The sequence below is a fragment of the Thunnus albacares genome, chromosome 7 (assembly GCF_914725855.1).
Source record: "Thunnus albacares chromosome 7, fThuAlb1.1, whole genome shotgun sequence".
Classification (NCBI taxonomy): domain Eukaryota; kingdom Metazoa; phylum Chordata; class Actinopteri; order Scombriformes; family Scombridae; genus Thunnus; species Thunnus albacares.
The window spans coordinates 8,733,763-8,749,977 of NC_058112.1; the positions used below are offsets into that span (position 1 = coordinate 8,733,763).

General features: G+C 41.8%; 1 long non-coding RNA gene across 1 annotated transcript in view; it reads right to left on the minus strand.

The window, feature by feature from the left end:
- LOC122985468 overlaps positions 1-16,215 on the minus strand; it is a 114,088-nt gene that overhangs the window by 9,957 nt on the left and 87,916 nt on the right. Inside the window, exon 4 of the long non-coding RNA XR_006404127.1 lies at positions 9,872-9,924. This is a non-coding gene — a long non-coding RNA (uncharacterized LOC122985468). The remainder of the gene's footprint in view (positions 1-9,871; positions 9,925-16,215) is intronic.

Genomic DNA, 16,215 nt, shown 5'->3' on the forward strand with positions numbered 1-16,215 from the left:
TTGCCTGTATTTACCTATTTACTTATTAAATTTCCTTTAACACTCTTTTTAGATTCACTCTTTGAAAGTTTTTTATACATGCAAAGCACTTTGAAATTGCCCTAAGTGTATGAATTGTGCTATATAAATAAACTTGCCTTGCCTTGCCAAAGTAGCCTTCCATCATCTCAGGAATATCTCAAAAATGTATTGTTTTCTCTCCTAGTCAGATCCAGAAACAAATTGTCCATGCCAAGTGGCAACTACCATGGCTTGAGGCTGAAGCCAATGTAGAAGTACCTTTACCTTTTTACTAGATGCTTGTTCCAAACAATCTCTGGCTCCAATTGACTCCAATTAAAAAAGCGTCAACTTCTCTCTAGAAATACTAAGTAAATCATTTTTTTCAACAAGTCATAATAATAACAATAAATAGGCTAATACATTTCATTTGTACTGCACCTTTCATTCATAGTGAAACTTAAAGTGGTACAGTACTAATAACATAGAACACAGCATAAAGAAAATAGAGCCTGTCCTCCCAAGAAAAACGACCCTACAGGTTGTTAATTCAATCGTCCAAAATGACATATGGTTACATTTGAGTGACAGACACCATCTAGTGGCCATTGTATTTATGGCCTGGAGAAGTGACGCAGTTCAGATGACGTCTATATAAGGTGACTTCCTTATTAGGGGGAGGTGGGTTGGGTGGATGGCTAGATAGTAAAGTGGTCTTAGGTCAGGAAATCGCTGTTCGTCTCCCATTTCCAACTGTAAGTCAGGGCATTTATTAAAAAAAAACATAATGTGGTGTTTACTGTTGCCATGATGACAAAGGTTGCCTAAGGAAGTAGTAACCACGTTTCAAGGCAAAACATTTTAATGCAAACCATGATCTTTCTCTAACCCTAACCAAGTGGGTTTTTTGCCTGAACCTAACCAGACTTTAACCACAGCATTGTCACATCATAAAACATCATTATTTTTTAAGACAGTTTTGGAAAGTGGCATATCACGCTTCTATTTTGGAAAGCGGCATATTATGCTCCAATGGGTGGTTCTGGAGTGCAGGTAAGAATGACCTCTGTGGTTGTTTAATTTGGAGGACTTGTTGAGTAAATAGTAATAACAGTTAAGATGAAAAAGCCTTCCTGAATAGAAAGGTCTTTCGGTATTTTCTAAAAGAGACTAGGGTCTGTGCTGCCCTCAGATGGTTAGGATGGCTGTTCCACAAGTGTGGTGCAGCAGAGCAGAAGGCTCGATCCCCCATGGTGCAGAGCTTAGCACTGGGGGCCCGGAGGAGCAAGCTGCTGGCAGATCTGAGGGTGTGGGTGGAGGTTTGTGGTATGATTAGTTCCTGTAGGTAGGGAGACATATGTCTGTTGATGGATTTGTACGCGAGTAGCAGGACTTTGTAGTCAGTCCAGAAGGAGACAGGGGGCCAGTGCAATGAAACAGAATTTGTGATATATGTTCGTGTTTTCGCACTCTCATCAGGATCCTGGCAGCGCTGTTCTGAATGTACTGCGAAGTGCAGTAGTCCAGTCTTTAGGAGATAAAGGCATGAACATGTTTCTCTGCATCTGACAGGGTTAGAGAGGGGCAGAGTTTAGAGATGTTTCTGAGATGGTAGAAAGAGGTTTTGCATTAATATCTTATATGGTCATCAAAACTCAGCTGAGGGTCAAACCTAACACCCAGATTAGTGACTATGGAGGAAAGGGGATATCCTGGCCATCAAAGGTGAGATGGGGTATGGGGGATGACTGAATCTGGTGCCAATAAGGAGAGCCTCAGTTTTGCTGCTGTTTAACTGGAGGAAATTTGTGCTCATCCAGGCCTTTATCTCCTTAAGGTGCTGAGGCATGACATGGCTGCAGAAGGGCTTGGGGCAGATTTGATTTACAGCTGGGTATCATCAGCATAGCAATGAAAATACATCCCATGTCTGCTGATGACATGTCCAAGGGGGAGCATGTAGAAGGTAAAAAGGATGGGGCTGAGAACCGATCTGAGAACCTGAAAACCACAGGTGACAAGGAGCGATCTAGACCAGCATCCTCCTAGTGAGACATACCTATGGAAAAAGTAGGACTGAAACCACTTAAGTGCAGAGCCTGACAGCCCAGTGGTGGTGTGGAGACACTCTAAAAGGATAGTGTAATTCATAGTGTCAAATGTAGTGCTCAGGTCAAGATGAATCAGGAGAGAAAGGGACCCTGCATCAGCAGAGCTGATTGAATGCTGTGTGCTGAGTGAAAACCTGACTGCAATTTTTCAAAAGGTTGTTGTGTTTAAGGTGTTCCTGAAGCTCAGAAGCAACCACCTTCTCCAACACCTTGGACAGGAAAGGGAGGCTGGAGATAGGTTTGTAGTGGGCAAGAACGAATGGGTCCAACAAATGGCTTCTTGAGGAGGGGGTGGATGACTGCGACTTTGAAGGCAGATGTAACACTACGGGTTTGAAGGGAGAGGCTGACAGTTTGGGTGATCAGGGGGCTGAGAATGGGGATGTATGTGGGGATGTATGATTTGAGCAGAGCTGTGGGAATGGGGTCCAGGGCACAAGTACAGGGCAAGGTCCCAGACAGAAGGTCTATGACAGGGGGAGGCAGAGACGAACAGCTGGACATCAGAGAGAGGATGTTGCTGACTTGGCTCTGAAAAGTCAATGAAGCTGTTACATTGCCTGTAGCCTTAACTGGGGAAGATGGTCGTGGCTGCAGGAGATGATTTATGGTGGAAAAAAGACACTTTGGGTCGCCAGGACTATTAATAGTTAGGTTGGAGTAGAACTGTGACTGAGCATCTTTAAAAGTACAATGTGTAAGATTTGGCCAGAATTTTAGTTTAAAACATTCCAAAATTAACTAAAATTATCAACAGCATGTGAAGAAATAACAGTTTTGACGTTATGTCAAAGACCTATATATATTGTGTTGCAGAGATATCTACTGAAACATGCTAACCGACTAGCTCTGGTCCATCCTGTCTCTGAATACCACTTTGTACCTCAGGAGTGATGGTGAGTCACTGTAGTGTCCAGTCTGCCCTCAGTCCAACATGAGAAGAAGAAGCACTGCCCATAGCCACCGTTCATAATGGCAGAGCCAGGCTGAAAGCTGCTGTAATGTCCGCTGTAGGACTGTCAATATGTCACTTTATTAAGTTTTAATATTTTTTCAGACGAGAAAGAAACCATTTACATTCCCAATATGTGGTCAGTTTATCAAAATATCACCTATTTAGAAAGTTGCATCAACGTTGTCAGAGTAGGCGGCTGCTGCTGCAGACGCTGGCCGGATGAGACATCAGCTGGCCATCTCAGCCTACATCAACATGCTGCTTCAGGCCAAGACACTCAATCAGACTCAGGAACTATACTACAAAATGATAGGAGGGGTTGTCGATATGTACATATTCGTATCACCAACAATGACAATGTTGGTTGACACAGAGCAGAGTGAGAAGAGGAGGTTGTGTATCTCAGGGAGGAAAGATGAGTTTGGTTGGGGGGGGGGGGGGTGGTAGATGAGAAGCACTGTCATGGAGTATGGAGGTTTATTTTTTAGAGCAAGACATTCAATAGAAGAAAGATCAGGAAGGGGAGACAGTTTCAGTTTAGCCCGGTGTATGATTGCTAAAGCACCACCACGGCCAGAGCTGCAGGCTTTTTCCATGTAACTATAGCCAGGAGGGCTTGCCTCATTAAACACAGAGTAGTCCCTTGGTTTATGCCAGGTTTTAGTTAGGCACATGAAATCAAGTCCCTTGTCCAAGATGTGGTCATGTATGAGGAGGGATTTATTGGTGGGAGATTGTGTATTAAATAGTTCCATGGTGGCAGGAGACAGAGCTGAGGATGGAAGTCTCTGCAAACTCCGCAGTACACTGTGATCCACTCAATATTTTGCACCTCGCCTGGTATAGGGTAGTATTGCGATGTTTCCAACGATGACGTCCAAGTTTGTTTTGCCTCCGTATTCCACACTGAAACCAAGGAGTGAGCCTCCAGGGATGTAATGAGGTCTGTTTCTTAAAATCCCAAACTCTTGGCAGTGGGTTAAAAACCCTTTGTTGGATGCAATTAGGAAGCTGCATAAACTCCGTAGCTTTATGGTGGTGTAGGACATCATAATCAAAGCAGTTGAGTCATTTGGGCAGAATGGCAGCATTGGTAACAGCCACAGTTACATTCACACAGTGGAGATCTTACAGCAAACATAGGGGAGCTCTAGTTGAAGAAAAACCCCAGGCACTAGAGTCTGTCAATGACAGTGCAGCTCTGGGTGATAGAGATAGAGAGCTGATAGAGAATGCAGGGGACAGGGGATGGGACTTTGTGCCACACCCAAGCTGGCAGGGTAGAGAAAGAGACGGCTGCTGTTGTCCAGAGAAAAGGGACCCCAGCAGGGCAGGTAGGAAGCACTGTACATTGAATAATCAAAAAATCCACAAATCCCAGTAGAGAAGGTATGAAACACTTTACATTGAATCTCTCTACTAAAGGAAGGACTCTGTGTGTGTATTTCTATATATCTGTATGTATGTCCTTTGCATATCTCTTGAACCATTCATCTGATCGACTCCACACTTATTGGGTGTATGGCTGGAGACCCAAGGGATTGCAATGTTGAATTTGGTGCAATTTGAACATGTGATACATTTAATATTAACAAACTTTGAATAAACCAGTGATCAGCAAGCTACTCCGGTCTGTGCAGGGGCAGGTTGGAGCTTCAGGGCTGTGCTGACTGACTCCAGCATGTCGAGGAGAGACCAGAGACAAGGTGTGACACGAGTCAGAGAAAAGTGCTCTAAAAAGAGAAACGTAGACAGCCAAAACAGACCTTTTAATCAATTACCCCGTGTCTAGACAGAAAGCATAGCATTAGCAGCATGTTTAGCAGATCAGCATCTACAGCGAGTGACTACACACGATGCGTCCAGGTGAATTGTTGAGAGTAGGTCACCCCTGTTTTGGAAGCGCTCAGAGCCCAATACACAGTGTAGTTACGTACGTAAAACAAAGGAAATACTTCCGCGGGCAGTTCAAAACCAGTTTGTCTCATAAGTTCCGAGACTGTGGTGATTGTGAAACGTCACTACAAAGCCCAAATCTTTGGAGCAAACATACCCACTCAAATCTGAACTGAAGGCACAGAAATAAAATATCTAAGAGCTCAATATGATTGATCCACTTTATTTTAGGATTCACATTATTTTAATTTTAAATATATTTGAAATGAGCAAAGAATATGTATTTACTATTAGAGTACTTATATATTTAACATCTATGTTTAATAGAATGTTAGTTTCTTTCATGTTGTTGGTGTATATAGCCTACTCAATCACATCTCACATAGACTGTACCTAATTTTTCTATGCGTTGAAGTAGCGGCCAGAGGCCAAGCAATTGGCCCATTCCGAACAGGCATGTTTTGAACAGGCACTGCACTAGTAATTCAAAATCCACAAATCCCAGTAGAGAAGATAGGCAGTACTTTAGCGTTAATCCAAAGTCCGCCAGTTTACAGAACATATTCCAACTCGATCAAAGCAATCAAAACATGCAGACAGAATGGAATAACACTAAAAGCTTGAGCAAAATGCAGGAAGGCCACGTTAATCACATGAGCAGTGAAGTTCACAGTCAATTGTCTATTTAGCAAAGAGGAGCGGCAGCCAGTATGCACCAGCATTCCCTCATAATGCAGAGTAGAGTCTCTCCCACTGCAACACAAGTGACAAAACAAATCTTTTACTTTTGGTCGCCGTCTAATGGTCTCAATCCCAAAATTTGGGCTGTGGTCATTTTGGACATTATTGTTCCGTTAACAAGATTTGAAGACTTAGTAGTACATAGTAGGCTTCGATGTCTTCTGTATGGGTGTTGATTGACAGCTGTGATTGACATTTTGCTCACTATCGTTGCAATGTTTCAGTAAGTTTAATGTTACTTGATTATGATACCTGCCCTGTTAGCACAATTTAGCTAGAAAGGCAACATCCCGCACTCCTTGTTTGGAAGTTCCTGGCTTCGAATGGAAAAAATTGCGCACACCATAATCTGCAACTCCGGGCTTAAAAACATCTCCAATGCAAACCAGTGTCTGTTGTCACACCTCACTATGTCCATCTTTATACAGCCTATGATCCATGTCTTTTTCACCAGCAGACTATATTACTGTACTTATTACTGGTCTCTCTGCGAAAGCCATTCAATGGCTTAAAAATGCGGAGATTAGAAACCCAAACTTTTATCATATCCCTCCAATTCTCAAACAGCTCCACTGACGACCTGTTAACTACAGAACTGACTTGAAGATTTTGCTCCTAAAAGTGTTCTAAAAGTGTTCTAAAATTGTTCTAAAAGCACTTAATGATCTTGCCCCAGAACGTATATCTGACATGCTAACATTTTATCAACCTGGCAGAAGGTCGTCACAGAATTTCTTTTTTCTCCAAATATCCAGACACATGCCATGAGAGACCCTTTAATCATTTAATCACAGAAGGAAGAATACTGCAAACATTCTGTGCTAAACATTCAACATATTTTGTAACTAAGAAAACCAAATATTTCTGTTGATATGATGATTTTGTACGAATGTAGAATGTAATAAAGGTTGAAATACACCATGTCAGAGTACCAGAAAATTTCCAAAGCTTCTCTGTTCTTACCATACCGTCATATTCGGTGCATTGTTACTTGTTTGGTTGAATGTTAAAGTTGGTGACAGCACAATCCTGCATTTGAAACGCTTGCTTGTCAAAACAGAGGACGAGATGGACAAAAAGAAACGGGAGAAAGAGACAGAGAACAGACAGACCAATATAAGGAGACAGAAAATGGGACTGATAGACTTGGATGCCAGAGCAGCTGTCAGTGCAGGTCCTGATGGCAGAGACGGTCGGGTGGAGGACAAACTGCACAGTGGTTGTGACAGGATGAGGATGAGAGGAAGACAGGCAGCATCTGTGTGTGTGTGGGAGTGTGTTGGTGTGTGTGCGTAAGTATCAATGCATGTGTGCTTTGTGTAGTAACACTCTTCCTCTGGCAGGCCAAACCACTAGAACTGCCTGTGTGTGTGTGTGTGTGTGTGTGTGTGTGTGTGTGTGTGTGTGTATGTGTGTGTGTAGAAATGGAGCAGTTAGAACAGCAGTAAAGCAGATGTTTCCTCTGTTTGGCCCTAGAACATGAACATGAAGAAAAACAAGGCCCTAACCCAGAAGACAGGATCTCATTGATCATACAGTACTCAGCTAACTGAGGCACGACTGCAACACGGTATTTATTTATTGTTTTAATTTAATCATTATTTAATCAGGTGAGTCCCACTGAAGGTGGAAAACCTGACCAAGATTGCAGCATAAAAAGTTACCAATAATGTTTATGGATGGATTCTGGTGTTCTATCACTTGATTTTACTTCAGCTGGCACTTTGTAACGGTGTGCTGACTGGTGTGCATTTTGAGTAATAATGTTAAGAAGGAGTGAAGTTATGTGTGCGTGTAACTCCCTCGTTCTTACACATAATCTGCACGAAAAAACCCCCCTTGTATAAATTTGCACCTACCAATGACAATACTTTAAGTCGGTACAATGTATTTGTGAATATATGTGCTAAAAAAGATTGAATATGGAAATTGGTGCGAAGAGGTCTAAAAGTCCCAGGTTTGTCAGCTGTGAGGAGCAGGGCAGCTGCACAACACTAATCCTAACAGCCAAACGTTGTGAACACAAGTGTTCTGCTGCTGCTGGTGAACAGCCATCCACATGTCAAAAGTGTCGAGTCACCCTGAGAGCAGCCACTTGACCCAGGAAGGCTCTATCACACTGGACTACACTGTACTGTATGCGTTCTTGTCTAGCAGACCACGGCCAATTAGCATTGAAAAAGTGCACGCAGAGGTACAGCTGTGAAAGGGGTGATGAAAATGTTCAGTTGTCAATTCCAGTGAAAGGGCAAGATTTTGAATGGTGAGATGGTCATTTATTTACCACTTTAAACCCTGTATGTTTCTATGGAAATACCACAAAAGCTTTGCCAACATCTGTAGTGATACTGGTACAACTCAACTGGAAATAACACCGACTCAGTCTAAAAGAACTATGTAAATCATTTTATAGTTATAAATACAGCAAGGTGGGTAGTAACATTGGTTCAAGTGACCTGCGTTCGTTCTAGTGGCTGTTGTCTATTTGATTTATTGCATAAATATAAGATTTATAGGAATATATGTTTCCTTTCCTTGAAATTACACATGAAAATACTGGGGTCGTGTTTCATTTGAGGACTTAAGTACGCATACTGTAATTATTATTACAAACCAACTCTCTCTGACTGTAGCACTGTGTCTCTAATGGTCCTTCTCTCTTTCTGATTGTTGTGCTTTCTCTTCCTCATACGCACGGTTGCGTTGTGACGTCTGTGTGTTGTGGACTTTAATCGTCAATGTCTCTGCCTCGCTAATTGCCTCTCATTCTCTCTATCACTGTGTCTTGTGCTGCTGTAGAGGAGAATAGCGGCACTCGTGACTTGTGAGGGTATCTCAACCTGCTTAACCTCTTTGATATGGTAAAATGTAGTTAGAAATACCTCAACGCTGTAGTCTGTAATTTCTGCTGTCTTTGATTTAAACTATAACTTTTAAAAGTATTATTATTTTTATGGATTTATTTTCTTTGTACTGTATAGATTTTTGAATTTCTTATTTATAAAAATATCAAAAATGGTGTGACCGCCCATTTTGTGTTCTTTTTCATGATACGGAAGTCAAAACCATTGCTTGTCATACAACCAGGTTCTTCTCTTATTTGAGCTAAAAACACAACTGTAGCTTTTCAGAATAAAAAATGATTAGCAATTTAAAAAGCAAACAGTCAGTCATTGTGTGCTAAATGATAGAAGCAGAGAAACCACCTAAAGCTAACATTTACAGGAATCCAAGCTTGTGAGGTTTCGATGGCAGAGAAAGACACAGTAGTGGTATCATATCATTGTGATACTGAAAATGACAGTAACAAGGTCAATAATAGATTCTCTGCTGACCTTTACCTCACTGAAATCTACTTCTATTTCCCATTATCGAAGATTTACACACCTGCAACATGTCTGAGAACAGATGTGTGTCAATAGAGCACAACACCAACCATGAACTGAGTAAACCTGAGCAGTATGACATTAGTCGAGCAACTGCTCAAATATGTAATTGTGAAACAATGTCAACATCAGCACAACTGTAGGCAGTCTAATCCCAGCTACAATAAGTTTCATTTCTAAACTAAGATCACTTAGAATGTAATGAGCAAAAATTTCCACTACTCCCTCATGAAGCTTCTTTTTTTGTTTCAGAAACAACCATGACAGAAGAAGACTATAAGCAGACAGAAGAAAGCTTTTCAGGCTCCTGCTTGAGACAGACAAGCCAGTGAGACTGGTTTCAATCAAAACAAAACTACAAGCCCAGCAGTGCTATGATATTGTTAACAGAGATGGTGGCATCTGGGGACAGCGGGGGCATTCACTGAGACAATCTGTACTGTCAGAAAAGGACTGCTTCATCTGAGCATTTCCAAAACATCTAATTGATCCTTTACTTTGTAATGTCTCATGTGTATCACTATTACAGACCTGTTTAGTGTCTGTAATAGTGGATATGCAATATACAGTTTCCTACACATCCAGCCAAGGGCCAAGAGTATTTGACATATCTTGTGTCTCTTCACACAAAGCCCATGAATCATTTAAAATATGATTGTTCAGGCTAGTTTGGCTCGAAACCCAGCGAGTTGAAACACAGAAAGAAGGCACGCATAGAGTGGTTGCTCACGTGAATCAGCGGTTCACGTGAGCGCAGTGAAAAAAAAGGTAATTCATCTTACCTGAGATCACCTGAGGCTACTCTTGAGCATTTCCCACTGAAAAGATCCCATACCTGGAGGGCACAATATACAGTACAGTATGAGCACAGTCAGAGTGATGAGGATGAATGATTTCAAGTAATGACATTTTAAAGAAATTAACACACTGTAGTTTTGCTGGTAACCGGCGGTGACTTCGAAAGTTGTTGTAATTTTGATGATGTGATGATAACAAATTGGAAATTCCTGCTATTGACAGTTAGATAAAATAAGCTATGACACATTCTAATTGTCGTAAAAAAGTCTTTGATGTGTCATATTTTCCTGCGTCCTGTCAAATAATGTGTTTTTACAGTTTTAAACAAAGTACATGTGACATTTCCAGCAATGAGCAGTACGAAAAAGTTTTCAAAAAATTTTCGTCAGTGAAATCACAGCACAGCCAAAGTGTGCCTCATCACAAGAAACAAAATCTTATAACATCGGTTTCATGTAACATTTGAACAGAAACTGGGTTGATATTATTCTGCTATTCTTTTTTTCCTCAACTCATATGCACTTGACGCCTTATCACTCATCACAATGACTTGGATGAGAAGAGCGGATTATTCCACAAAGGAGCCAATTGACTTAATGCTAAGTCTCCTTCCTATCAGGAGTAATCTCCTGCTTTCCCCATAGAGATCATCTTATGTGAGAGATGCAGTGAAGCCTAAGGGCCTTTCACCACAGAGGGTCAGAGAGCTAGCTTCACTTCCGAAAGGTAATGCCCCACCCCTCCCTCCCGAGTTCCAGCAGAGCTTCATTTAACAGTAAGACAAGGTTCAATTCACCTAGAGAGAGCGCAAGGAGTGGGAAGGGAGTCTTCAAGATAAGGAGGGTGAAGGAGTGACGGAGCACGGGGAGGTGGGGAAGCTGTACCATGAAATCCAGTGAAATGTGAAGTTGTCAAAACACACATTTCTTTTTTCAAACCAGGTGAATACAGTGAGACTACAAAGCAGGTGAAAGCAGAGAGGTCTGAATTAGATCCCTCAATCTTCAGAAGTCAGGAAATGGGATCAGATGAATGATGAGCAGGACATCCAGGACTTAAGATCCTGCATTGTCTGAAATGGCTTTTTAAACGTCTTCCATTATCCAGCCTTGTCTTTGAAACCTGAGCTCCTGGCAGTGCACATCAGTTACCTGCTTCCTGATAAACAAATGTGAGACAACAACACAAGGAAATGTAATTCAGCAGAACCTGACTTGGCTATACTGTACGCTTTGTGCTGTAATTCGATCCCACTCATTCTGATGGCATCTGATAATATTTATTACAGTTGATGAATGACAAATCACGCAGCTCTGGCAGAGAAGTTACAACTTCCCCTTTTCTAGTTGAAACTCTGTCATCATTTTTGCGTATTTCCTTCGCTCTATCTCTCCCTTTAGGTCCATGCATGAGTGTACTAACAGTGTACTACCAGCTTTAAAGTCTGTGTCGTGTCCTGAAATGACAGCAGCTGGAGGGACAGGCCACACTGAGAGCAGCAGAATGCTTCAGTGGAACGGGGACTCTCCCACTATGAACAATGCTACACTCATCGGTTCTTCAAACAGCCTTTACTGGGCCTCCTCAGTTCTGAAGCAGTAGATAAAAACAGCTGCATTTTATCAGGGTAGTAGAAAGTTTCTCTGTTGTGTGTGTGTGTGTCTGTGTGTGTGTGTGTGTTACGCAATGTTAACAGTTCATCCAGGTGGGTGACAACAAAGAGACAAGGGCACAGGTAGAATCTCAGACCTATTCTGGCTCCCTAATCTCTCCATTCTGACACACACTTTGATTTGTGAGTCAGTCCAAAGCCTGAGCAAACAGCCCATCCCGTCACCACCCAAGTAAAGACTGCGAGTAACTTTCAGTCAAGTCTTTGGTCTCCTCAGCGTTTGTTCAAGGAGGTTTACCTATCTTTTTAACCCCAGGTTAATTGGAAAACATCACTTGATTGGCAGACTTCAGTGTCCTCCCCAGTCCCCTTTGTGAAGCAGTTTATTTGAGGCCTGTTAAGAATTCGCCCCCTCTCTGTTTGCCCCTCACTAGTACGGCCAGGCAGATGTTCCCTGGCAGATATCGGGACACACACTGGCTTGTAAATCCATGAAAACACACAATCGCACAATGTTGACAAAGATGTTTCAGATCATCAAAGATAGAGGCAAGATAAAGAAGACATAATAGATTACCGGGAGAAAAAAAAGGCAAAGCAAGAAAGCAAGAGAAAGGTAAGACAGGAAGAGCTGCAGGCTCTTAATAGGACAAAGCCATGAATGCCTGTCCTGTTTTTGCAGGTTGGTATCCTTTGTTCTGAGATAAAAAAAGAAACGTTTTTTCTCTCTTTTTGACTTCACACCTATACTAAAATGACGGCTCTGATAAACAATCGAGTTCTGCGTGGGGAGCTGATGGAAAGAAGAATGAAGTTATATCTATTCCAACCCAACTTTTGACCTGAACATGTAACAATATGGAAAACACGGGTCACGGGTATGTTTACATTCAGCGTTTCTCACCAAAATGCATTGCGTGTATCCTTGAGAACTGACAAACATGTTGGCTGTTTTCCTTCCACGTAAAGCATTTGCAAAGCTGATTATCAAAATTGTGCATTGTTTACATCCATGTTTGCTAGATAGCAGTCTTCTTCTTCACTGCCTTTGTTGGTGCATTGCTATACTTCTTTGCACATTACCGCCACCAATTATCTGAACAGCAGGCAACCGGCAGCAGGAATGTGTATAGTGCAGGTGCACAATACAATCAAATCTCACTCATAAAAACATTGCTCCATGGTGCCACCAGTGGTCAAAAAATCCACAGGAAACCTTCAACCCTCGCTGTATCCATTTACACCTGGTATTAACACGTGATCTGTATCTGGATACAGTAAACTGATTCTTCCTTTTTATGTTTTGTGGTAATGCAAACAGATATTTTTGGTTTTGGTTCATGTTCAATTATTCAATTATTCAGTTATTCAATTATTCAATTCAATTATCTGAATACGAACAAAGAGAAATGTTACTAACGAGCCAGCAGCTTGTTCCATGAGTCTGCTGGCGAACTTCACTCGACGCAATAAATTAATGATAAGTTCAGCTTAAACTGGACCAACATTATACTGATTATATGAAGCTTTATAAGCATGACAAACTGAAATACTAGCATGAATGGCCAAGAGTCATTTATAAAACTGTGTGCAGGATTCATGTCAAAAGGTGGCGTACGGATGAAACACAGAAAGTGCTTACGCACAAAAATATTCTGATTTATAAGACAGTGTGCATGCAAATCCTACGCTGATTTCCCTTTATAAATCACAATCGAATCTGCAGAGCATCTTGTAACAATGAACATGTATGTCCCTAAATAATATTCATTCATACCAACTGCATGAAGACAACCACGGCAAACGCCAACAGAAAAGCCAAAAAAAGAAATTTCATACAGTTTGAAATTGAAGTTCTTGTTGGAGAGGTTGAGGCAAGAAAAAATATATTGTTTGACTCAGAGTAGCAGCATATGGCGGACGCAGTGAATGCTGCTGGCTCAGAAGGTCGGATCCTCCGAAATAAAACAGAAGTGTTGCGACATAAAAGTAGAGTGTTTGCGCCATGGGCAGGGAAAAGGGGATACTGGAGCTCACCCCTCCTTATGAGAAACTTGCAGGAATGATCAGAGAAAGCCTCCTGAGTAGTGATGTAGATGGAGGGGGACACAGACAAGATGCACCGAATGACCCCGGTATATAATTTGTATTCCTTTGTTTGAAAAGAGAGTAAAACAAATGCATTCAAGTTGTGTTTAAACTTTTATGGACACAAACAAATGAGACATTTTCTACTGTTTTTAGTCGCTGTGTGTTCCAGTGGGGTCAGTGGTGCTGCAGCTGAGCAAAGTGCGCCCAGCTCAGCCTCTCCACTGCACCTTGTGTGTCTCAACCCTCCAGCGGCCGTGTCCCCACAGATGCAGGTTGCCAAGGAGTTAAAAGAAATAAGACTTGTTTTAAGTGACACATCTGTGATCTTTGCAACTTGAATTATTTTACTATTTTACTATTAATAACTGCACTCTATATACTGTTTAGCCTACCCCTAATCAATAACTTGCACATCCTTCCCATTCCCTTCTATTTACTAACATTTAAACCTGTTATCTGCTCCTCTTTTAGAGAATATATTTTACATTTTTCTTCTTTTCTAAATTCATTGTTTTTTTTTATATTATTTTAGGATTACTTAATTTTTGTGTATATCTAAGACTGCTGCACACCACCAAAGCAAATTCCTAGTATGTGCTTCCCTGTATGTACTTGTACTTGCTGTACACTGAAAGATCTACTTAATAAATGGTGTTATGTTCATCCTGGCGTGAGGCAGCAGTGTTTGGCTCAAATGCTTATGAGGGTTGAGGGGCTCTTTTGCAATAACACATATCTACATTTTTATTTATCATCCTAAATCATGTTTTTTTGTGTGCACTCCAGGCAGTATCAACCAAACAGGTGTTTGTTTATTCACTTTAAGAATGGCTTTGATCTGTTTTTGCAAATTAACTCTTCATTTAATATGTGAGAGGCAACATTTCGATTTATTTTACACAATAGTATCAAATTTCAAACTGTTTCTCGCGTTTCATCCTTCTGCCATCGGAGTCGCAGTTTCTCATTTCTCCCTTTTATGCACGTACGCATGGGTCAGAGTTTCTGTGGAGGACAGCACATTCTCCTGTCAAGTTTGTTTTTTATAAATCCCAAAGTCTGCTTAGAAAGCGGCGTACACCTTCTTTTGTGCCTATGCAATGGTTATAAATGAGGCCCCTTGTGAGCTGTGTGTAGTGTCCTGGTAGTAGAGTGAGCATATACTCTTACATAAAGACAGAAAGAAAGAAATCTGGGGGAGAGAGAGGGAAAAAGTAGTGAAGAAGTGATGGGGCGAGGGGATGTGATGGACTTGAGCAAAGAACATGGAATTCATAGTGAGAACAGTAATAAATCTGATCTGCTGTGACCCCACACGGTCTCGTGCAGTCTCTACGCGTCCCACCTCAATACCTAACAGGCCCGTGAAACTCGTGCTGACAGCTCAACCTGCTAACCTCTGTGACCCATCTATCCTTGCCCCCTGGAGTGGCACAATGCTGGAGAGAGGAAGTGACATGGCCATGGAGGTCAAGGGTCGACTCAGATGATGCATTTCAAATGAAAGAGAACAAGATGGATGGTGGCGGCTGCTGTGGAAGCAGCATGTTTTTACTAGTCAAAGAATCTCAAATTGCTTTGTTCAACAAGTACAACAAATGTGTCTTGTTGGTGCAGTGTCATACCAAACACATATGACCTGACATGACATACAATATCTGACACAAAACGGAAAGAAGAATTGTCATTTAATAAATGCAGGAAGGATATGACTTAATGGTTGAACTAATTTAATGCTAACTAATGCAGTAGGGTAGAGATTCAATCCAGTTCACGAAAACATTTCCAATTTCTTTTCTTAATATAAACACACACAAAAACAGACTTGAAAATACTAAATGTCCCCCTTATGTCATAATCCTGTGTCTCCCTAACTTGCTGCCGCTCTCCCAATGTGTGTGTGTGTGTGTGTGTGTGTGTGTGTGTGTGTGTGATTGTGTGAGTGGAGACAGGTGTGCTGGAGTCAGAGCAGAGCCCCACCAGCTGCAATCTGTTCCATAATCAAGACCTCTACTTATAATCAGCCCTGCCAGATCATAGCCTTTGCTTCGGTCAGTGCCACAACGCTTCAAGCCACTTCACTTGCATTTATTCTGTTTATCTGTTGTTGCCTGTTTTCCCCTCGCCTAACCCAGTCTCCTGTTCCCTCCAGTTCTCTCACTCTGCTTTGTCTCCAGCCTCTCGTATTGTCTCCTCAGCCCTGCTTCCCTGCCCTGGATTCCTGCTCTTCCCATTTTCCAGTCTAAGCCTCAGTCCCATGTTCCAAGCTTCCAGCCCAAGCCTCAGCTCCAGGTTGCCAGCTACCAGCTACCAGCCCCAGTTCCTAGTTACCAGCCCACTACCCAGACCTGCCTTTCCCTAGCTTTTACAATAAATACCTTGTTTCTATCATATCCCTGTCTCCACGCTGTTGAGTGTTTGCACTTGGGTTCACCTGCTCTGTCCCGCGTAAGACCTTATCACACAAAAGCTGGCATTTAGAATAACAAACTTGACAGGTGACTGTGATCAGGTGGACGGATAAGTCCATCAGACACACTACCTCCCATGGGCAAGGGCCGTGTTATAATTCAGTCTCTCCCTGAGTGTGGGAGAGATACCAAAGATAGGGACAACTGTAAGAAG